Raw genomic sequence first — 24574 nt, 5'->3', positions numbered from 1 at the left:
GTGTTGAAGAGTAAGTATGGGTATTGTCTGTACAATTTTAGAAAAGACGACACTCATGGTTTTATAGAACTAACACTCAGACTTTGCAGTCCTGCAACTCAAAATGGTAAATTGAAATTGTTTTCCCCATCACCATCCAAAATATATCTTAAAAAATCAGTTCATGTATTATCAGGAAGTGTCTGATGCTAAAACTTTCATTATCAAGACTAAGTGAATTTCTGTTTGCAACAAGGAATACTGTTTGCAACAAACACAGTTCAGAATGTCTTTACATACCTTATCCTAAGGTCAACAGCAACCTGGTCTGACTCAGTCCCATCCTTTCCTTCTCATCTGAGGGAGAGCCACTTGTCCAGTTGTGCTCTGGAACAAAACCAGTGTCTAAATAATGGAAAATTCAGATCATGCTCTTAATTGACATTTTACTACTCTGCGTATTATGAAGATATATTCCTGCCATATTTTTTACCTCAAAGCTATCCAAAAGTTCATAAAAATATCATGGAAAATTAAGGAAGGAATATGGATTGCACTAGCTTCATGTTAAGAATGAGACAGCTTGTCAACATATGAAAGCTTAGTACTGAATACAAGAAATGCTTTGACACCTTAATAAAATTTGCCAATAGATGTTCCCATACATTCTTGAAGCCTGTGTTTCTTCTCCTCCTTTTCACTCAATAAATAAATACATATGTACATAACGTATATCTTGACATTGTTTTTCTTTCTAAGAAGATGCAAAAAAACACCCATGTGCTAAATTACATTTCCCAATAATTCCCTAAACAACACAGAGCAAAATGTGTATATTTCAATCTTCTTATTCTATTGGTAAAACAAATATTGAGACCTCTGAAGACATCTTTTAGCAAGAGAAGGCATTCAGCTTTCAAAATATCACAGTGGTGAAGTTAAATATGCACTGTATACCACGCAACATGTATAAATGTATTTTCCTGAATACATTTTGCAATTTATTAAATGCAGCCCTACTTAGTTGTGTTCTGTGCTCTCTGTAAGAAATTAATTCTTGCTGTGGAGAATGTTATACCTCACTGAATATGGCTGTTTCAAGAATGGATTTTTTTTTATTCTTCTCCATCACCTTATTCCCTGACTCTCTCTGTTAGGGCCTTCTCTTTTTTATTATCTTTCCAGAAAAAATGCCCCTGAGGGATTAAAGCAAAAAATAGAGGTGTTCTGGCACCACAGGAGGAGGATGTATGGTTTGTTTACTTCTTTACGTTTCTTTTTTTAATAGGAATATTTCTTGTTAATAATATTTGCTGACTTGCTCCTTTGTTTTCCCCTTGCCCTGCTGCTTTCCAGTTTATGTGGTTGTTGGCTAAGAAAGAAGATGAAGAATAGATAACATCCCCAACATTTTTGGAAAGCAACATTTGGATCCTGTGACAGATTTCTACGTGGCTTCAGACAATCAATTTAACCTTTTTCCATGCAATTAAAAGAGTATAATGCTATGCTGCACCGAATTGGCTGAAGGAGCCAGTTGGAGTACTGGTAGAAGTGCAGGTAATTGAGCTTGGTGACTCATCTGGACGTTTCAGAGGATGCAAATAATCCCTGCTGAACAATATAGCTGTGTTGTTTCAGACACCACAAGTGTACCAAACAGTTCACAACACTGTACTGTGTGGACAGCTGTGTCTCATGTTTACAAACTGATAAACTGAGCTCTTCTTGAGAAGGTGAAGAAAAATTACAAAATACCTAGCTATTATAATGATAGAGCTGATATAAACACATAAGATAGCTTTGTTAAATTTGGTTAATTTCTCTTTGGTGTAGAGGCAGAAATGAGCTACAGATAGGCACTGAAATTTCACACCCTTGAGGATATTTTCATCCAAAAAGTTGGAGGCAATTCCACAGCTAATTTAAATGCTTCATTTTGTTAAGCTTTATTCATGTATGATTAAGTTTTTGAAGGAGGATGAGAACTGAGATATTTGATATCCCAATATATTTTATAATGAAACCCAGTAAAGGTACCTCTTCAGCTGCAAGTTGCTTTTTTTTTTTGTTGCTGTTGTTGTTCAGGCTGAACGTTAGAAAACACTTCTTTACAGAAAGAGTAGTTAAACACTGGAATAGGCTCCCCAAGGAGGTGGTTGAGTCACCGTCCCTGAATGTGCTTAAGAGCCTTTTGGATGTGGTGCTCAGAGATAGGATTTAGCAGAGGTTTGTTAGGGTACTATGGTTAGACTGAGGTTGGACTTGATGATTTTTGAGGTCTTTTACAACCTGAGTAATTCTATGATTCTATGATTCTTATTTGTGTGTCTTGAGGATTTTGCCATAATCTTATATGGATCGAGAACAAGTGAAAATGTATGGGAAGAAAAAAAAAAAGGCGTTTTTTTTGTTTTTACTTTTGTTTGTCTATTTAGAGAACAGAGAATCTGCTAGGATTTTTCTAGTTATTGAACCCAGTGAATGCATGAGAGTTTAAATCCATTGCACAAGAACCTGCTTGCTTTACACAATTCAGGATTCGGTGCCTGAAAATATAGCCACCTCTGTCTAAGAGGACAGAACTCATGTTTACATTCCCAACTAAACATGCCAAATGAACAGCTCTTTTATCTCATAGTGCTGAGAAATTCTGATGATTTTCTTTTTTAAAACTCTTAAATTTTCAAATGGTAAATTTAAAATCACAAATGAGACAAAGTTCTACTGGTTTTGATGGTTTCTAAGATTTATTGGCTGTAAGCAAAACCCTTTGTATTAACAATTACTGCTATTGTCATAGAAAAATATTTTTGTGAAGCTAGATGAAAGAAAATTGAAAATATATGACATATTTGGTTTTGTGAGATATCTAAAATGCTGTATTTTGTTTTTTTTCTTGACTTTTTTTCCTTGTGTCAGTAGGGACAATTTCTCTCACATGCTTAATCTCAATCTTCTAAACAGAAGGCAGATAATTTATCTAAAAGGCTAAAAAGTCTTTGATTAATAACCTTGGGAATTGCAGGTATTAAAATCACCCCCAAGTGACCCCATATTGTTCCATGAATCCATTAGAAACTTATTCTGAATTACAAAGAAAAATTAATTAAAAAGTATAAGAACTACAGAGCTCAAATAAAGTATGCTCCCCTGAGTTCATATGAAGATCTATATGCATGCAAAATGTCATGAAATCAGATTTAATTTACAGTATAATTTTCTTCTTGAACAACAAGATGAATACAAGAACAGCAATTTTTGTATTTTTTTTTTTTATTACAGTTGAGTTTTCCATAAAAATCCTACCCATTAAAATGACTTTAGCATTAATGTCAAAGAAGGAAGGATTAGAGAGAAGAGCCAAGTGTCATTTCAGTAGTTGGAATTGTAGTAATGGATGAATCCCATCTGGTTTGGTTCAATTGGACAGCAAACTGTAATGCTCTTGTCTTGGTTTAAATGGATGAGTGAAACTTCAAATGAGTTGTAAGGAGCTTTGCAGATATTTTTGCAAATTTTGCTCAGTACTTTACATGCCTGTCCTAATTTTATACATATATTGCTTGTATTAATTCTCAGTTTGTTTGCTGTTCTTAGTAGGTCATGGCCATTTTCAAATGCTTTTAGATACTCAAGAATATAGGTAGATAACAGGAATGGGTTTGTGTCTCCCATCTCCTATCCTTCATGCTTCAGCATTAGCCTGGGACGGTTCTCAGTTCTGCTCATTTTCAATATGCTGTGATCGAGATAGGTATGAGGACTGCTATGGGCATTATTGGCTTTTTTAGGGCCTTGTAAAAAGAGACAAACTAATGGTGATGTCTGTCTTGAACCTTCATCTTCTTAAATGTCTTTGAAAATCTCGGACAGACACCCATCTGTCAAATCACTGGCTTGTGAGCTGCTGTGATAGTCTTACTGAAGAAAGAGATTTTTAAACCCACACTGCCCAGGCATCCCAAATGTGAGTCTTTGAGTGCTGTCCTGCTCAAAAGGTGGCACCTTTGAGTATCCTGTGATCCTCCAGGGTGCTAAAGAGTTTTCAACTTGAATACTATGAGAAATTAAAATATCTATGATTTGCAGACATGCCAGAATGCAAGTGAAAATCAACACAAGTTTCTTTCTGAGAAATGTACACTAGTGATGATGCTGTATACCTGTTGGGATTCAACAGTCTGTGATTTAGTAGTAGTAAGCCATGTAGATGTATAGAGCTGAAATAATGCTGCTACAATATAGCTTATGTAAAGTAAAAGTGAGCTGGATCACAAAAGATAGAGGCAAGAAGGTAAAAAAAAGGAAATCCTCTGTGCTCAGGAATATGTCTAGTAAGGTTCTGAATATCCCCAAGGATGAAGACTTCACATGATATCAGGGCAAACCATGCCAGTGTTTGATATCTCCACAGTAAAAGGGTTTTTTCATATTTTTAATTGAAATTTCCTGTATTTCAATTTGTGTTCATTGCAATTTATCCTGTTTCTAGTACTACTCAACAGGGTCTGTCTCCCTCATTTTAATTGAATTCCAGCAGGAGTTATAAACATTAAGAAGATATTCCAAGCCTTCTTTTCTCCAGGATTAACAGTCCCAGCTCCTTCAGCCTTTCCTTGTACAACAGATTCTCCAGTCTTCTAATGATCTTTGTGGCCCATTGCTGGACTCTTCAGCATGTGCGTGTCTCTAATGTATTGGGGTGCCCAGAGCTGGACACAGGACTCTAGAAGTATTTCACCAGTGCTGCGTAGTGAGGAAGGATCATCTCCTTGACCTGCTGGCAACACTCCTCCTAAAACAGCCCAGGAGGCTGTTGGGAGCACCAGGATCTTCTCTGCGAAATTGCTTTCCTGCTGGTCAGTTCTTGGCATATACTGTTTCATGGGGCTGTTCCTCAGAGGCAGCATAGCACCTCCTGTTTAACTTCATTAGGTTACTATCAGACTATATCTCCAGCCTGCCCAGGTCCCTCTGGGAAGCAGCACAGCCCTCAGGCACTGCTCCTAATTTTGTATTGTCTGCAGACTTGCTAAGGGTGCTCTCTGGTTCCATTGCCCACAACGTTAGTGAACATATCACAACAACAGTTCCAGTACTGACCACTGTTGTACACCATCAGTAACAGTGATCACAAACATTTGAGCCTCAATATGCAGATATTTGTTCTTGTACTACTGTAAGGATTTAACTGCTGGAGTTGAAAATCAATGAAGTTTGTTTAGGTTAAGTATTACTGGATGGATTCAACATTTATTTATTTATTTATTTATTTTGTTTGCTTGCAAAACTTAAAGATTATAAACACATATAACAACAGCCTATACTATTTTTTTTTTGTCAGTGCTTTCATTTATATTCTGAGAAAAGTGGTACATGGAAGCATACTAATTCAGAAAATACAGGCATAAGATTTTTGTCAAAACAGGTGCTATTTATATATGAAAGAAATGTGATTTTATTCTCTCTCTCTCTCTCTTTTTTTTTTTTTTTTTTTTTTTTTTTTTTAGCCCAGTTTGAACTCAGATCAAGTTTATTTTCATTCCTTCTGCTGTTTTGCTGTACTTCCTAACCGGATCTATTGGAACTGTGGTTTTAATTACAAGATGTAAGTTTCTCATCCTCATTTCAAATACGAGTTTGCACAGTTGCAGTCCCAGTGAAACTGAACAAAACCAGTCATGGAGTAAGATGTGATTCAGGAGAAGCCAGAGTAGTAGAATCTGTTCCATCCTTAATAATTTAGGACTTTTATGCCACAGGGATGCAGCTCGTATGAATCTGCAGAATACTGTGCCATCCCAGAAATGAAGGCATGTGCTCCTTAGTGAACTTTTATCATTGAGGTCAGCAATACTTTATGCACATGTAGTTCCAACATCACACTGCTCACTGGCTCTAGTATATTAGAAAACTGAGAAGAGATAATAAATTTTACTTGGACTACAGCCATTTGGCTTCTCTCCATTTTTCACTCAGGAGGAAAAAGAAGTACTCTCAAAAATCCTTTTACTTTGGAGTAATGTTCTGTGTGCCTTGGGAAATGCCATCTCACGTAGTAACAAGAGTTTTAACTCACTGGTGTAAGGAACATCCACAACGTCCAGTGCCCTGATCTTCACCATCTCATGCAGACATACAGACCAAAAATCCTGCTAGGAGTTGTCTAGCGACTATAAGCTAGCATGTCATCTATCACAGGGTCCATCAGGTTACACAGGACATCTATCTGACCTCAAGGAGGACACAGTACATCACCTGCTCTCTCCATGGTGTTCCATGCACAGGTTTTTCTAACCAGTCTTCATTACTTCCAAAGAACAAATTTCCTCAGTGTCAGTCCATGGCAGTGTTTGATCATGGCAAAAATCCAAAACAAGCCTTGGATGATATCGTGTCCCAGAAAGCTGGACGTGTGACATCATCAACAACATCTTCCTTGTGATCTATGTTCTGCCCCCAAATTGACTGACTCATATTGTTAAGAATAGACCAGTAAAGAACAGAGGATGAACAGGGACAACATACAAATCAGTCATGTTTCCTTTTCTTTCACCTTTGCTTTCATGGGCAAATAAATTACTGCATCTTCAATAGGCTGTAAATATTATTCCTGATCAGCTATCAGTGTAGAGAAAAAGGAAGTAAAAAAAATAAAAGCTTTACACATTATCTTCCCTCTTCTCTCCCTGTGTTTTTCCTCATGTGAGGAAATGTCTCTGCAGAAGAAAAATGCAACTCAGCTTTCTGACAGAGGATCAAGTGCATCAAACATTTGACCAACTCGAAGTACCTTTGAACTGGAAAATGGAGCAGGTCCGTCTCCTAAAAATGGCAGGCTCCAGAAAAGTGGACAGGGACAAAGACAAAGAAAGGGGCAAGGACAAGGAAAATTAAAAAGTAATAAAGGAAAAGGAAAAGGAAAGTGCAGAAAAATGAAGATCCGTGTTTTGAGAATAAAAAACCAAACCCACAAAAACAAATGTTTACTCAAGACTGAAGAGATAGCAGCTGCCGGAGGCATTTTGCTTGGGTTTTCAAGTGCTAAAAATAACGCCGTGTATTGAATTTAACTCAAGTTAACTACAAAACACAAAAACAGAATTGTTTCAGCTGCTCTGCGCATGCTCCCTCTTTACATTTACTGGCGTAACATCCCTCTTCAGCTTCATTTTTAGCTGCTTTCTCTTGAATATTCTCCACTTCTCCCCCCTTTCTGTCATGTTTCTTATGAAACTTCGGATTTACTGTTTGTCTCTGTAGCACTGCTGCACACTGCCTGCCCCAGAGCAGGCTGCCATCAGAGGCAGTCTTCTGAGCCATCTGGAAAAGAAAACTCCAATGGAGTAAAGCCTGAGGCTTTTCTGCAGAGCATAAAAAGCTTTCCCAATTCAAAAGGCAGCCCCAGCTTCTGTAGAAAGTCCATTCCTCTGCAGTCAATTATTATTATATAACAATCAGTTGAGTGTTTCTCCTGTATATCAAACTCAGCTTTTAGAGATCCTTGCTCAGATGACTCTGAACAATAGTAATTTACTGGATGTGCATTGGCAGCCTCCCTCTAAATCAGTACAAAGAAACAGTCTCTCTCTTTTTCTCAGTATGGGCACTACTGTGTTTCAGTACCATATAGTCATTTTCCCTACTTATTTTATATTGCTTTTGAATGAGTCCACGAATCCAGAACCTTCTACACTTATTTCTTTCTGCAGTATCAGCATTCTAATATATTGAACTGACAGCAATATGCTGACTTTCATTGCAGGAGTCTGATTGTGAAAACCCTGGCTGTACAGATGAGGGCAGTCACCTTGAGAAGTTCACCTGAAGCCTGGCAAGGAGATCCTGCACAATCTGTGCTGTACTGCACTGGCTGAACATTTTGGCTGCCGTTCTCTGTGAGGAAAAAGAAGCAGAGCAATGCTAAAGGGCACATCCAGATTTTGTTATTTGTTCCATGCTGGAAGTAGGGCAGATAAGGACTCCTTTTAATGTGGTTTCAGTACCAATCTGTTTGAATCCTCAGTAGTTTTAATGTTCAGCATCTCATAAATCTTCTGTGTAGAATTCCACGTTTAGTAGACAAGGACGTTTTATGTGAAGGCCACTCAACTAGGCTATTGCATAGTACTTATTTAAAAACAACAATAGCTTTCAGTTTAGCATCAGCTAGCAGTGACTTGCAAAATTTAACAGAAAAGTAGCAGTGAGATACTCAGTACTCAAGTACTGAATGGTATGGATTCATTCTACAATAGTATCCCCAGACTTTGGATTTCCTTTTCCTTAGTAAGCACCTATCCCTGGCCTACACTGCAAACGTGTACTTGCAATACAAATGGTCACTGTGCCCCAGCAAGCTGAGTTTTAAGGTTATCTGTTCTACCTGTTTTAATAACTGGCCTCAGAAGACAACAAAAAATGGTCTGTGTTCCAACTGGGTGGCAATGATTTACTTTTAAAGTGAGTCTCAGGTATGCCCTTAGGTCTGTGTATGTCTGATCTTTCCTGTTCATCAGTAGGTCGCTGGCTGATAAGAAGTGTGGGTTTTTTGGGTGAATAAAGGTGAAGACTACACCAAGTCAACCTCCCAAGCTTTCTCTTTCTGAGTTACCTTACCAAAGTCAAGAGATTACTCTTTCAGTGCTTCAGTGGAAGACATCTGGGCAATCTCTGGATTTTCCTAAATTGAATTAAACATAGTCAAGCATACAAATACACATATAAACAAAGTAGAAGGACTTATTTCATGGTTTAAAACTGCACATAACTGCAGCCTGATGCTGCTGTGGAAGTATAAAAGACTCATCTTTTTCCCCAGTTTTTGCTTATTCTTATGCTTCACCAGTTTCAGTATTACAGTGGAAAGAACAAATGTCTTTAAATTTGTCTGGTACATCCTGATGGCTGTCTGTGACGTGCATATACAAGCAGTATTAAAATTGATCATGTGCAGGGCAAAACTGCAACTGCAATATTGCCCTGAGCTTTGTCATGATGCAGGCATTACTATTGTTTGTTTCTCTCAGGCAATTACTGAACACTTTGGTAAAATGTCTATCCAGCTTGTACACCAGAAATGACCAGGCATAACAGAAAGACAGAGAATGAATTATGTGTGAAATAGAATACAAGTTTCTACTGTGGAATTTTCCAATGCAGCATGAAAATCCTATTTGGATATTTATAAGAGATGAAATAATACAACTCAGAGAATTTTCCACTGGGTGAAAAAATCATTAGCTTTGTTTTTACTTTCCCGTGTACTTAACTTCCAGCAATCCCATTTCTGTTCTTCAAAGGAGATGTTTAGCTAAAAGTATCTGAGCCAGAAGAGTTGCATAACAAGAGGTAGGGTGTTTTGTAGGTTTTCATTATTATTTTAATGTTTTTATTGTGTTGATGGCTTAGAAACTATTTCAGGAAACTGACAAAGCTGGATAACCTTGTGCAATGAACTAGGTTTATATAAACCCATCTCATACAAGAGAGAGTTGAAGATTGTGCAATACAATGCCTAGATCCCATATGCGTGTGCACAAATACACCAATATATTCTGTTTAAAATACATTCACTGAGTTCCTGGAGTTGAACTCATGTTAGGTAATTGGATACAGCAAATTGCTTTGTTTTTTTCCTACGTCTAAAGATAATTTCCAAAGCCATCAGAGGTTAATGACAAACCATTTTAGCTCAGTCGAGGGTTTCAGAAAGGTAAAAAACTACCAGGAAGGAGTGAGGTGATTAGCAATTGATCCAGTAATGTTTCATGCCATTATAATTGTAATAATAAAGATTTTTGTGTTCACCGTCCCTGAGAAAATATTATTCAATAACGAATGTCAAAAACAAGTTCTACTAGAAGACATATTTGACCATAAGTTTTAAGCTCTTGTTGATTAAGTTTACCTACCTAGTAACTATTTCTTTCAATATTAATTCCACTTCACTTTCTTTTGCTTCTAATAGTAGGCAGATACACAAGAAAATAGAAAGTTCAAGATAAGCCTTCTTATGTTCCTTCCCAACAGCTAAAAGTTCTCAGACACAGGTCACAACTGCAACTTTCCTAGGCCTCATAGATAGGATCATCCTTCATATTTTGCTTACAAAGAAGCAAAATTGCTTCTGACAGGTTCTTGATGATATCAGGTGAAGTATTTACAGATCACCAATAGACATATATAAAAAAAATAACAACTCATCCAACAGGTAAAGGGGCTCTCTAGCTAGAAAAAGCAGCTCCAGTCCAAGAGATGCTCTCCTTACAGTGGCTGGCCATTCCCTGAGCCCAAGGTGGCTCCACCCTGGGTCCACCCTGTTTGGTCATGTGGGGAGCACAGGTGCTCCCTAGGCCAGCAACACTCCTTCACTAGTTGCTCAGTCAGCAGTTCCAGCCAAGACCTAACAGTTCCCCTACATTTCATCCTTAGGTTTATGTCCAAGGTTTTCCTACCAATGAGGCTGTAGGGGTGGTCTCTGTGAATAAATCTCAGCACTGCCCTGTGTCTGATTACAGCCGGCTCCAGCTGGTCTGAAAGATGTGCCGATGCTAGAGCAGAATCATGAGCAACACTGAGTGCACTCTAGGGGAGCAGATTTAAGGAAGGGAAACAGTACTGGGCAACGGCAGCTAAGAGAGTGGGGTGAGAGATGGGAGAGAACAGCCTTACTGCCACTGATGTCAGTGCAGAAGTCAGGAGGCGTTCTAGACATAGAGCAGAAGTTCCCTGCAGCCCAGGAGATGCTTACAGTGGAGCAGACTGTCTTCCTGCATCCTATAGGCACAACATGGAGTAAAGCTTTACGAGCAGCCACAGAGGAGCATGCAGGACAGCAGTGGATGTGTCTGAAGGAACTGCAGCCCATGGAGAGCTCCAGAAGGAGCTGTTGGGCCCTGTGCTGGAACAGTGCACTCCTGAACAGTGGACCCAGTGGGGCAGTCCCATATTGGGATAGCGCTAGGAGAGCTGTAGCCTATGAGAAGCCCCAGGAGGATCAGCTGGGGAAGGACCCACACAGAGCAGAGGCAGACAGTGACCATGGAAAAGTGTCAGAGATAAAGGGTTATGGGCTGACTGCAGCCTCCATTTAGCATTCTAGTGTGCAATCTGTAAGAGATCTCCCTGTCCTCATCTGAAACCACAAACTTGTATTTCATCATATATTCGCCTCAGGTTCTTTTAAAGACATCAAGTGAGAACAGCATGGTTATGCTTAGAGATCTACAGGTGTGAAACTTCAGGAATGTCAGCCAGGAGTGTAGTGAAAGAGCTATTTTTACAATCTTTTAAATCTTTTTCAAGGAAGAAGGTTGTTAAACTTTCAGCATCTCTTTTTTTGGGAGCAAATGGGAAATCCAGGAAGTTAGGTGTTGAGAACAGTGCTCTTTTGCCTCAGGGCTGTGTCTTCTGGCATTCACACAGCTGAGAGTGAATGGGATGTCTGTGTGGCAATGGCAGCCATAGAGTAAAAGGCAAGATTACACTGCAGTGCCTTCTGGAATTTCAGTGGAAGCTGGGTCTAGCCTGTATGCTCATGTCTCATCTGAGTGAAGCTGTTTAGTTAGTCATGATATAGTGGAGGGGGTATTTTCAAAATACAGAGGGACAGGAGTATACCTCCCTTAGTCTTGCTGTGCATGAGTGGAGCACATGCCTATCCATTCTTATTGCTCCCACCCATGCCTTTGAACTTCTCCCATTAATACTTCTCCTTGGTTCAAGCTGAGCTTTTCTGAAACCTCTTGCTTGGAGTGAGTGCTATGTCTTAAGTTACAAATCCAAATTCAGGCTCAGCTTCCTTGCACTCTCCAATCATCTGCACGTTGGTGTAGTTCTAAAACTAGACGCCTGAGAGAGAATTCTACAAATTACAGTGTGATATTTTTGAAGGCTGTTAAAGGGTTTTACAAAAATATTTGGGGATTTATGCCTCGTGAACTATGTAATCTCAAATTAAATAGATACTGTATTAAGGCATCAAAGCAACAGCTTTAATCTGTTTTCCCTGTTTCAATAGTTTAAGAGCTGAGCCTTATCAGAAACAGCTGCCGTTAATGACAGCCTAACATTCACTATATATTTTCCATTATTTTTTCCCCCTGTATTTATCACTCTTAACCTATTTAACCTATTTGTAAAGAGTGACAGTTTGGCTGATGCCTGAAGGAGAGGGAGTGCAAATTCACTTGTTTTGTACAGCCAGTTTACATATTTAGAAGTCTGTAATGTGGAAGTGGTATCTGGTGATAATGCAGAAAAATAGTAGTTGATATTTACCTGCAGTATGAATCAGATGGAAGGTCTTTAATTACTTCTATAATGTGCTACAGTGATTAAATGTATACATGGTCATGTGTTAATTTGTAGGGTTTTCTACTTAGCTTTGAGACAAATGGCATTGAAATTTGTATGGTTGCAGCTATCTGCAAAACTGATCTTTGTACTGACAAGAATTTCCACTGCCCAAAGAGTTGGTGAGCAGGGAAGCCCCTCTTTAAGAAGGTGGGAAGGTTTTTTGATGCCTTGCTTTACAGCTTCTCCCAGTACATAAGGAGTCACAGTAAAATATTCATATATACTTTACAGCTCCTGGAATATGTTTTTCCCCTTATTTGGGGAAAGCTGTATGAGGGACTGTGTGGAGCCCAGGCATTACAGAATATTTTCCAGGCTTGCTGTTTTATGTTTAACCTCTTCAGAAAAGTCAGCTAGGAAAATGTATGAAAGTATATGAATTGAAAATAATGTTATGGAAGAACAAAGGGACTTTATCCTTATTTGTACATGATTTGAGGCTTACATGGATGTATTTCAAAGCAAAGCATCATTTAACAAATATAAATGTGAAGATTGCATGATTAGAGAAGCAAATCCTGTTCTCTTGTCTGCAATTTTTCTTCTGCTTGGCTCAACTCTAATGAGGGTGAACTTTTATTCATTTTGATTTTATTCTGTTTTGATGATGTTGTATAGTACCCCAAGCACCTTAGTCATGCCAATGGGGTTTTATAAATAAGTTATTAATTATTATTTATGTATACTAAAAAAGAGAACAGCTTCAGAAGGAAAAATAATCTTTCCACTTAGAACTGCCTTCATGGAAGGAGTCCGATTAGTAAGATGTTTCATGAATTTTTAACTGCTTTTAGGATGATTTAACAGCAGGAATCAAGCAGAGAAGCTATCGTTACGGGATCTGTCTCCCTCTAAAGACTAGAAACAAGCCCTCTGCAGGTCACAGATGGTCTGTGGGCCAAAGTTTCAGAACCAAAGAACTAATCAATCAGGAGAAGTAAGACAGAACCATCAATCATTTTGGAGAGCTCATTCTTTCATTCATAGAGCTCTGACATTGGTTTCTCTTTAAAAAGAATAGCTCCTTTAAGAAATACTTTAAAAAGCAATTGTCTGTTCTCAGTGGAACAAACTTTTATATTGTGTTATTATTTTTTTTTTTTTCCTGTGGGGGGAAAAAAAAAAAAAAAAAAAAAGACTTTTTTCAAACAAGACCGGAAATGATTGAGGTGATTGAGTAGAAATGCTGCTTTATATCATGGAACCACACTGCAATATGGAAGAAGAAGAAGCTCCTAGTCAGCTCTAGGCACTGTTTCAGAAAGCTCCTGTGGAAGTCACTGTGTGCATCCCTAGGAAACGAAAACTTTGAAGAAAAAAAGAAAAAGAATGCCTATATCGTTTTGAGCTCACCGCAAGCAAGTCCACCACAATGATAAACCATGTGGAAAATGAAGGACTTGAAAAGGAAGGGGGATAAGCATAAGAAATGAGAGACAAGAATTTTTTTTTATTTTTTTTTCAAAAAATAGGAAGCTTTCAATATATTCGTTTAAGAATAAATGCAGTTTCATTTTTCCTTGAGACTAACAAAGTGCTTTAAGACTTCAATTTTAATGGTTTCTTTTAGTTTGGCCTTTAGTATGGTGTTGTCAACAACAGATGAAAATAGTAAGCACATATTCTTCCAGTTGAAAAAAAAAAATCAATTTGAACATATATACCAAGGGGATTACAATCTGGAATTCCATGGCACCAAGGAGTCATATGTTAACACCATACTGCAGTTGCTTCTCCTTGTGTGCAAGGCTTTCTGCTTTACATAAACTGGAATAAAATTCAATCCAACATAAAATTTTGAAGGTTGGAATGTTTGCCATTTTTTTTTATTATTATTTTAATTCAAATGGCTCTGCCAGCAGAGTGCACAGGAACAGACCTCCTTCACACTTTGTTTTCTCATGCAGGAGCCTCACCTGAGAGTCCAAACTAAGTGCACAACATTGGTTTCCAACCCTGTTCTAAAACAGGAGCACCAGCACCAAATTGGCCATCCAAGCAGGAGTGTGGCTGCCTGGAGCTGCTGGTTTCACATAGACTCAGGAGCCACCGGGGAGGGAAATTTTACTGTCTGTCAGGGTCTTCTTTCTGCAAGGTACTGAGGGGTGGGGAGGCTGTCAGAAACACAGGAAGAGAGTTTCCGTGCCTATTTCTTATTATGTTTCCCTCACTCATAGGCACACTGGTCATTATTCAACCGTATGAGAGAAAACAGTTGAATCTGAGGTCCATACTGGGATGTAGTATTCAGGTTGTGTGACAAGGTGATTTGATAACACTTACTCAAAAATTACCTAACTGTTCCATGAAAAGTAGTATCCTCTGCTTTTTTTCTCTCTCACACATACTGTATGGCAATCATGTGTTTTAGACAGCCTAACAACCCAGACTTGTTTTTGAAACACATATTTACAATATTTTGGGAAACAACAACAACAATAAACAAGCCAAAAAACAACTAAAAACCAACACTATTAGCCTGCATTTCTTTTTTTGATAATGCTTTACATTTTGTTTCTGATTATTATTTGGATGCTGAAATTCATCATTTATTTTCTTTTTTGAGATTTATTTACATTAATCATTTTCACTAAGATCCAAGGGATGAGTACAGTCCCTATAGGAGAAATAGTGTTGACTGTCCTTGTAACTACATTGGGATTTCTGCCCCAGTCCCACGGTAAATTTCAATCAGCCATTCAATGTCAGAAACCTGGAGTAGTCACAAAAATGACAGACAGTGGACATTTTCATTGGCTTTGGTTGCAGAAAGATTTTGCTTTCTAAAAACTAAATGTTGAGTCACTTTGACCTGACAGGGTTCGTCTATTCTAAGAACATTTTCCATGGATCCGTTGTCTTGAAAGCATATTTCTAGGAGGAATTCATGATCTGAACATACTGCTTTTAGTTTTATCACCTGCTTCACCTTAATTACCTGTAGGAGAGGTCCAGAGCATAGAGGGAAAACTTTGGTAGCTTTCCTAGGAGAACCTGAAGTAGAGAGAGCTAAGCTTTGCCCTGCAGCCATTGCCTACTTCTGCATGTTCACACATCAATAACTAGGAGGGTGCAAAGCCAGTTGGCCACAAGGGCAGCGGCATCTCTCCCCACTAATGAGAGTGACCTTTCCACCCACAGCTTCACGTGACTGAAATCAGGGGAAATTAGTTTACTCAATTCAGAATTTATATAACTGGTGATGCTGGAGCTGAAATTCTTGCTCGTGGTGTGATGAATACATTCTGTGTCTATTCGAATAAAACTGTAGAAATCAGACTGAAGATAAAAGGACTGCGACTGATCTAGCTAGATCATCTGTACTTTTTGACAGATAGGTGAAGAATAATGATGTCTCCAAGGTGTCTGTCCTTCAGTTTGCTGAATTACACATTTAACTGGAAAAAATCACTGCCGCCAAACCAAAGGTCCTGCTGCTTACACAGTTTACAAAGGGCCTTAAAATTATGGACAAGAGCTTGGGTTTTTTTTTTCTTCTATTTTTTTTCTTTTTTTTTTTTTCTTTTTTGAAGAAGGGGAGAGTGCTGTGTGGGTTGAAGAGTATAGTTTGAAAGCTTTGCTCATCCTAAGGAAGTCATATTACTTTTCATTGACTGTTAAACTTAAAAAGGAACTTTGAGATCCTAATTATGTATCTTCTCTCTGTCTATCTGCCTCTCTAATCAATCCACTCCATACTAAACACTTACAAACCAGCTGCTGTACTTATAGAGGACCTTAAATATTTAAAATGTAATAAATGCTACATATATATTATTTTATTCAATGTATTTCCAAAGGGAAAAAAAAATCTAAAAGTATTAAAATTAAATTTGTAACAAAACTGTGCTGCTTTCTTACTAACACAAATTTCACTTGAAATATAACTGAATAAGCTATTTATTATAAAGGTAAAATGCAATAATAAATTTCAAGACAAAATCTTCTTTTGTCATATATGATCCATGCAATCATCACTGTTTAAGGTCAAGTTTTAGTGGGATTGTTTTCACAGCTTGCCTTTCAGAAGCTGTCATTTTCAATTTGCCAGAGGCTGCAAGTAGTCTTAGTGTGCATAACTGGTAAAACACGTTGTGATGCTTTTTATTCAACTGAGTAATTTTTATTCATTTTTCCCTTCAAACACTTTGAAAAACAGTTGCATTGCATATAAAATGTAAGCTAACCAAACTTCTTTAACCCAAATCCTTTAGGTACTTCTGGGGTTACACAAGCTATAAATGGTTTGTCAGTGACAGAAAGGAAAGCACAGTTTGCTTGTCATACTGGTTTTAAATTCCCAAAACAAATAATTTAGAAATATATATGAAATTTAATGAATTACTGTGGTTGTTTAATAGTAGTCCCCTTATTTGGTGCACTTTGGATCTACTGAATATTAACTACCTTATGTACTTGAGATTTTCTAGACTCTACACATAGTAAAGTTTTGCTTGATCTTCTTGATTCATGAATGATCAGTATACATAGCTTTTTTTTCACCTTGTAATTCAAATCTGTGAGTTCAACTTCATGGTATGTACTATGTACTTCAAAGTACTGCACTATGTAGTTGACTTACATTCAATTTAATGCATATCTTATTCAGAAACACATCATTTTAGTAATCTTTCCAAGAAGCCCCGTTCCACCTCCTTGTTCTGCAGTATTTACACCCCTTCCCTTAATAATAATAATAGCAATTAGAAGAATAATTCTAAAATATTATAAAAGATCTTACAAAGACCTCTTACAAAGATCTCACATAAACATTCTCAAGTACAGGAAGTACATTTAGGTGTAAAAGGAAGTAGAAAGTATGGTCTACTCAGCACTACTTATCAAATATCTACAAAAGAGTTAAAGAAGACGAGCATCTAGCATTTTCCTCTGAAGTATGGTCATTTTTGCAGTCTTCTCAAAATATAAGAAAATTACATTTCTGTTACATATTTTTGTCAAGGGAATTCCATATAAAAGGGGATACTGTAACCAAAACACTAGACAAACTAGTGAGAAATACAGATGTGTAGGTGGACAGGAAATACTTCATTTTAGAGAAGCTGTAGAAGAAATTAGAAAACTTCACAGGTAACTATTTAGCTTAGAGATAGAACATTCCTTGTGCTTCTGATTTTTGGCTATGGTACTAAGTGTAAACCTATTTAATAATGTCCACAGTACAAGACATTTTATTATGTGTCTTGATAATGCCAAATAAGTTGATAGCATTAAAAAAATGCTGTTGGGATTGGAGCAATTCTGCTAACTTTTAGACTTCTTTTAATGTAATCACTTCACCCCAAATGGAGTAATTTACTTAATTGGTCAGTACTGCAGATGGATCTAAAAGGAATGACATAATATAAAAAAATCCCTTTTGTAAGTAGGAGTCCAAACAGCAGATCCACCAAGAAAAAGAACTGATTTTGTGTAAGTTCAGTAAAGTATTGTGCAGGAATACATGTTGCAGAAGCTGTTTGTAAATCACTAAAAAAAAAAAAAAAAAAAAAAAAAAAAAAAAAAATCCTGCTTAGGACTGATGACATGGAACAGTTCTACACTACAAAGAAACTGATATTTACTGTTTGAGATGCAGCTATCTGGCTATACCTCTTGACGATCTTTTTTCTTTTCCCCCTTCTAATAAATACATGTATACCTAGACTGATTTCAAAAGATTTGAGAACTTAATGAGACTTACATATCTATCTTTTGTTATTTTTAATTTGCTTTAGGTGGCCTGGCTTCATCTTCCAGATTACCTGTTCACATGTGGAAATGCAATCAGGAAGCTTTTCAAGATTTAGTTTTGCAAATTTTAGTAAAGCCACTGTCATGGTTTTTTAATTTTTGCTATTGGTATTCCACATCATAACATTATGTGGAGCACAGAGGAGAACTACATGTTCCAGAGGACCTCACGGTCGGAGAGGGAAATACATCATGGAAGTGACGCTCTGACTAGCAGCAGGTGTGGGTGTGCTTCCAAGCCGTGGTGCCTTCAATTTCAAAGTAGGCTTCTGGGTCTTCAGAAACCTCTCTCTCTCTCTCTCTCTTATTTTACTTGATTTATTAGCCTCAATTTCAATTAGGCTGTATTATATCGTGCTATCTTGTATTCCAATATCATAGTTAGTGAAATAAGTTTTTCCTCCTTAGATTGTTGCTGCTTCTCTGTTTGCTTTCCTTGAGCCCAGCTCCCATCTCCCTTCCCCTTTCCCTTTTTTCCCTCCTAATTTGCCAGGGGCCGGGGGACCCACGGGACTACTGTCCCCCTGTCACAGACATAGATTGATCTAGATAACTCCGTGACAGCCACCAAATGGATATTGAACATCATATTAGCATTGACCAAATTAATTCCATCAGTGTTTGCATAATACAAACAAAAAAAGAATACTTGAGTATCCATACAACTTTCAGCAAAGCAAAAATTGGATAATCTACATTGCATTGTTACTTTATTTCATTAATGTCCTGTTCATGACACTAAACCTCATCCATGTACTCAGAACTAGGCATTAAATACTATTACATGTAACCACATGCCTACATTTCTGGGCACTAAATCCAAATCTGTTTCATGCTTCATGTGACCTTTTGCTAGAACAGTATAAATGCAGGCTGGTACCTTATCTGTTAAATGAGTGTTTGATTTGTGTATGTGCAGAAAACATTTTGTCTCTTGTGCATCCATATGAGTCAGTTTTCTCACTGACTTGGTCAACAGTGTGTCTGTCCTTCACTGTGAATGAAGGTGTATCTTTTCAGCTGGAACTGAATAAGCGCAGGTTCTATGAACCAAGAGAAAGATGTCTTAAAGCATCTTACTAATTATTTATACACTTAATCAAAGACCCAATGCTCTTGCTGAGCAACTCACAATCCTTGTCTAGCCATGTCCCTATCCATTTTTAACTTTTCCCTTTTTTCTGTAATAGTCATTTAGATAAAAATAATTGGGTACTTAAATATTTCTAAAGCTAGCAATTAAAAAATACTTTACTGCATAACCAATATATCTTGCCATGAATATGTTATGAGAAGACTGTCAAGCAATCCACAACTTATAATCCAAATACAAGTGCCATGTCTTCTGCATACTCCTTATAAACAGACAAAACAGTATTAGTGAAGCTACTGATGAGATCGTAGAAACATGTTTACTTACTAGCAATTCAGTGGTCTGGAAAACTTGACCAGAGGAAAATAAATGAGATTAAACTGAATAAATCTCTATCACCAACATCTAAAATTAACAATGTATTAGGGGAGCAAATACTGTGTCCACAACTTAGAGGGAAGATGAGGAACTGTTATGCTCTATATGGAGTACATTTATTTGTTAGTTTTGAAACAAAAAGCTGTATCATTATACATGTAGTTATATTCCACATAACTTTCTGACCTGGAATAATTAGGTTATTTCAAACTGTTAAGGAAGAAAAATTATCCATCAGTGGCCTAAATTGCTATTAGTATGAAAGAGTAATCTGTGATGGGAAAGGATTTTGAAGCAAGGTGAACTCACTCTCTCACCTTATGTAAATTGCTGTGGAGCAATTACAACAGATCTAACTATCTGAGGACAAGGTAAGGATTTGTCGGAGAGTTAATAATATGAAGGATGCAGACTACATAATTCTCCCCTAAAATACCTCAGGTGTTCAACAAAACTTTTTGGGAAGTCTAACAACTGAGGGCACAATTTGCATTTAACTAAGGTTCCACTACTCAGAGCCCTATAAACGGTCCTTGATAAGTAAAAGAACAGCAGTATTTAAGTATTGTAATAGGAGTATATTCATACACTGCAAAGACAGGGGCAAGAATCTGTACCACAGTTGCAAGAGGAACCCAGAAGGTCAAAGTCTGAGAACTGCTTTCAGGACTGTTAATGCATTTTGCTGTTCATTTTCACATAATATTATGGGAACTGTATTTGAAGCATTGGCTAGAGTCACATTCCCTGGCTCAATTCTTTTTTACCTTCAGACTCTTTATTTTCTACAGAGTAGCTCAGATTCAATGAAAAGAGTGTGCTCCCCACAGGTCTCTCTTATTCCTTCACCATTTTTCCAGCAATAGTTCTATTTAGCCTGATAACATATTCTTTCTGGTGACAGGAGACTTGTTGACTGACTCCTCTTCAGGCAAGGTTGGGGATTAAGCTTTGCTGCCTTTGATTCATAGAATCATTAGAGTTGGAAGGGACCTTGTGCACAAAGGACAAGTTTGGACTGTGAAATAAGAGGATAAAATAGCCATACCTCCTTCTGATACTTCACTGTCACTGCAAAATCAGGACAGTGGACAGAGGTGGCCCATATTCACAGCCTGAAATTATTGTAAAATTTGAAGATGACATACGTGATTCTGTGATTCTGTTATATCCTTTTGCTTAGAATTTTGAACTGACAGACTTCAGGAACCACAGATTATATGGTCAGCATGTGCATCTGATATTGTATCTTTTCTGCTTGGCCTGTTGGTATAGTATTATATCCGTCCTAATAATCTGTCCTCCCATGCATCATCTAGAGACTTTAAATGCTTTACTATTGGATTTATATTCCTCTTAAGAAGCCCTATAGAAGAACTTCCAGCACAACTAACAAGAAGAATTTTTCAGTATGCGCAACTACGATGGCAGCCTCTCCAAATACAAAATACAAAAAGAGTATCTTTTTCATTTAAAGTTTTGGTTTCCTCAGGTATTGCTCATTACTACTTCATATATGTAGTGTTCTTATTTTAAATGATAGCATTTACTATGATATGTGACTTCATTATCAGTTTTTAAGAGATGTCAATAACTCTTCATACTCAACCAAATGAAGGATTATGATTATTAATTCAAATATATATCTTCATGATTACAAGCTACTTATCTCTTGAGTGGCTCAATAGCTGCATGATGTTTGTTATAAAACTGGGAGAAAGAGATTGCCACCAGAAAACTGAAGAGTATTCTAAGGAATTTTTTGGACAGCACTTTCTTTCACATGTTCACAGTCAAGTTATCTAGTGACTTTAATAGAATTAATTAAGATAGTATTCCTGGTTGTCCACCTGTACTGTTCTAGGTGAAAAGATCTGGTAGGAATTCATATGAGTAGCAGATCTGGCATGAATTATTTTAACTTGATTCAGTTATTGGTATGAACTCATGGATAGAATTTACATATTTTTATCTGCAGCAAGAGACCTTTGCTGCTTTTCTACTCTGCTCTTCCTCTTCCAATATGATTTCCAATGTAAGATAAAAAATAACTATTAAAAACAATAGCAATACACTCAAATTTAGGAAAGATTATAGTGCATATTGTGTACTGAAACATTTTTTATCCAAAACTCTCCAAGAGAAATCCAAAGAATTTCCATCCAAATCCAGATTTGATGATGTGAATGGAATCATACCGATTTAAAAATATGGACACCTATCTGGACTGCCATCAGCAAAACAGATACTTGGAAAAGGATATGCAAATACAGAATTTGTAAGTGCATATGTGCGGGGCTGTTGTTTTTAAGATAATTGAACTATTCAAATTTTATGAATTATGGTTCTTGGAATTCTGTAATCTTTAGAAACTTCATTATTTTGGGGTCAGAAAAGATTTTAAACTAACTATATGAGTTGAATTACAAATTAGTAAAACTAATAAAAACTATTAAACATGTATAGGATGGTCCACTGGAAAAATCCAAGCTTGAAGTTAAATATTAAACCATAAACAATTTTTTGTGCTTCTAATACTTTGTGCACTATAGTAGATTAAGCTTCTTGTCTGTATTCTAATGATGTAATCTTGAAAGCCTTGCATATTACCTTGCTTCCAGATGACTGAGAGTGAATTTTCAAAGTGGTGCATGAGACACAGGGGCACAAATCCTGTTAGAAGCTAATGGGATTTTTTGCACCTCCTGTGCTCTACACTGAGAGACCTAGCCTTGAAATTTTGATTATCTATATTTGTTCAAAGATGATGCCTTGTAAATACAGATCCTTCTGAATTGACCGAGTGACCTGTGTTTGACAGGTTAAATCCATAATTACTAAATTGATCTTGCAGATACTTAGTGCTGTTTCCTATTCCTTTTCCTGTTACTCAGTCTTATTCTTCTAACATAAGAAGAGAACAAGACACTTCCACTTGTCGCCATCAGAATTGTCATAGAGAGTAGAAGCCATGACATGTCAATTTGATTGCTTTCTCTCAGAAAAGAAACAATCTTTTCATAGATATGTTTACATACATGTTACTCTCTAAGGGTACAAGTAATCCTATTTAATTGGGGCAGGGGAGGGTAAGAGTAGAGGAGGGGAATGACAAAAGAGACAAAACGTATTGAAAAGCATTTCAAATTCCTGAAATGTTTACTGTTATTATAGAACTGACCTTGTTTATAGTAATAAATACCTACTGTAGGTATTTTCTTTCTCTATTGAATTTATCCAAACGTGACTGTGCACTTGTGTGGCTACTGCCGATGCCACAGAAAATTGCAGGCATCACATAATGCCTGAAGCAACAAAGTATTAGCATTTCTGTCTTCAGTGTCACTTTTACAGCTTTTCTCCTTCTTGATCTTTGAATTTTTGATATTTCCTTTGTCATATGAATGCACAATTTAAATATCTTGAAAGTCACCAGGCCTCAATAATGCCTTGATGAAGCTGGTGCCATGAGTTAATTCATAATCTGGAGGCAAAAAAAAAATCCAGTCTAAAAATTTAATCTTTTCTTTAAATGTTGTATTTACTATAAAGACATGCCAGAAACATGCAGTAACATAGATGAGCGTGGCAGTTTCACACTGATGTGCAGCTAAGCTCCTCCACATCATTTTTTTTCACTCCTCCTCAAAAACACAGAGGGAGAAAACACAATATAAAAAGGCTCATAGACTGAGATAAGGACAATAAGATCACTTACAAATTACTATCATGGACTAAACAGACTCAGCATAGGGAGATTAATATAATTTATTACCTGTTACTAACAGATAAAACGGTAACTCCATGATCAATCTGCCCCTGCTCCATGTGGGTCCCTTCCATGGGATGCTGTCCATCCTGAAACAGATCCCACATGGGCTTCCCACAGGCTGCAGCTCTCCCAGCACTGCTCCACGGGTCTGTACCACAGGGACAACCCTTCAGTGGTGCATTGCTTCCACGTGGTACCCCTAGGCTGCAGGGTGACAGTCTGCTCCACTGTGGGCCTCTCCTGGGCTGCAGAGAACTTCTCCTCTGCACATGGAGTACCAGCTTCCCTCCTGCGCTGACCTTGGTGACTGTAGTGCTGTTCTCTCCCATTTCTCACTCCTCTCTATGAGATGCTGTTGCCTGGCAGTGCTCTCCTTCCTTAATTCTGCTCTCCCAGAGCACACCTGGTATCACTCATGGTTCTGCTTCTGCAGCAGAGGGTCCTTTTTGTAGCAGCTGGAGATGGCACTGATCTGACATGGGCAGTGCTTTGCTCTGCTCACAGAAGCCACCTGCTACACGAACCTTGGCAAATTAAGCCTAATAAAATGAGTCAGAGCTATATCTTAAAAAACACACAGGTTATATTTCAGTGTTGCTTCATAACTCCCAATAAGGAGCTTAAACTTTCATGTGAGACCTAAAAATTTCCTGTGACTAAGGTTCCAACTCTTATAGTAAGAATTATCTCAGTTTATACATTCAGCACCTCCTTGTTATTTTTCTGCACAGCAGGATAACCTCTTTTTAAATGTTTCCATAATTATACATATTTATAATTTTTATTTTAAGGAAAATGCAAATTGTTTGCTCTCATTTCATGTTTTTAGTAAAATAGGAAAAAAAATTTTTTTGAAGAAAATTAGCTATTTATAATTTCATACAAACCGCTGTACCCATTTTGAAGACAGCTTTTGTAAGTTTTTTGCTTGTACATTAGGAAATATTTTTATTAATGCATACCACTTCTCATGGCCAAATTGTTTGCAGCTCCCAGATCCTTCATTTTCAGGTTGATAAATATTATGTCTCTCTTTCCATTAGAAAAACAGTTATACTGAGGTAAAGGGAGTGTTCCTGAATGGTACAACAAATGAGTAGTAAAATCCCTTGAGGTCCCCTGATCCCCAAGCCTTAGATAACAGTTTAGCTATGTACATCAAGTTTACCCAAGGTTAAAAAACAAAAACAAAAACAAAAACAAACCTGAAGATATTATAAAGATATGTATTATAA

The 24574-nt window shown here is 37.3% G+C and overlaps 1 long non-coding RNA gene across 1 annotated transcript in view; it reads right to left on the bottom strand.

Annotated features, from left to right (window-relative positions):
* The window catches only part of LOC140248817 (uncharacterized), a 78336-nt gene that overhangs the window by 27185 nt on the left and 26577 nt on the right, over positions 1 to 24574 (bottom strand). Inside the window, exon 2 of the long non-coding RNA XR_011902891.1 lies at positions 280 to 366. This is a non-coding gene — a long non-coding RNA (uncharacterized lncRNA). The remainder of the gene's footprint in view (positions 1 to 279; positions 367 to 24574) is intronic.

This window comes from Excalfactoria chinensis, chromosome 2 (assembly GCF_039878825.1).
Source record: "Excalfactoria chinensis isolate bCotChi1 chromosome 2, bCotChi1.hap2, whole genome shotgun sequence".
NCBI lineage: Eukaryota > Metazoa > Chordata > Aves > Galliformes > Phasianidae > Excalfactoria > Excalfactoria chinensis.
This window is presented reverse-complemented; position numbering and strand designations above follow the sequence as displayed.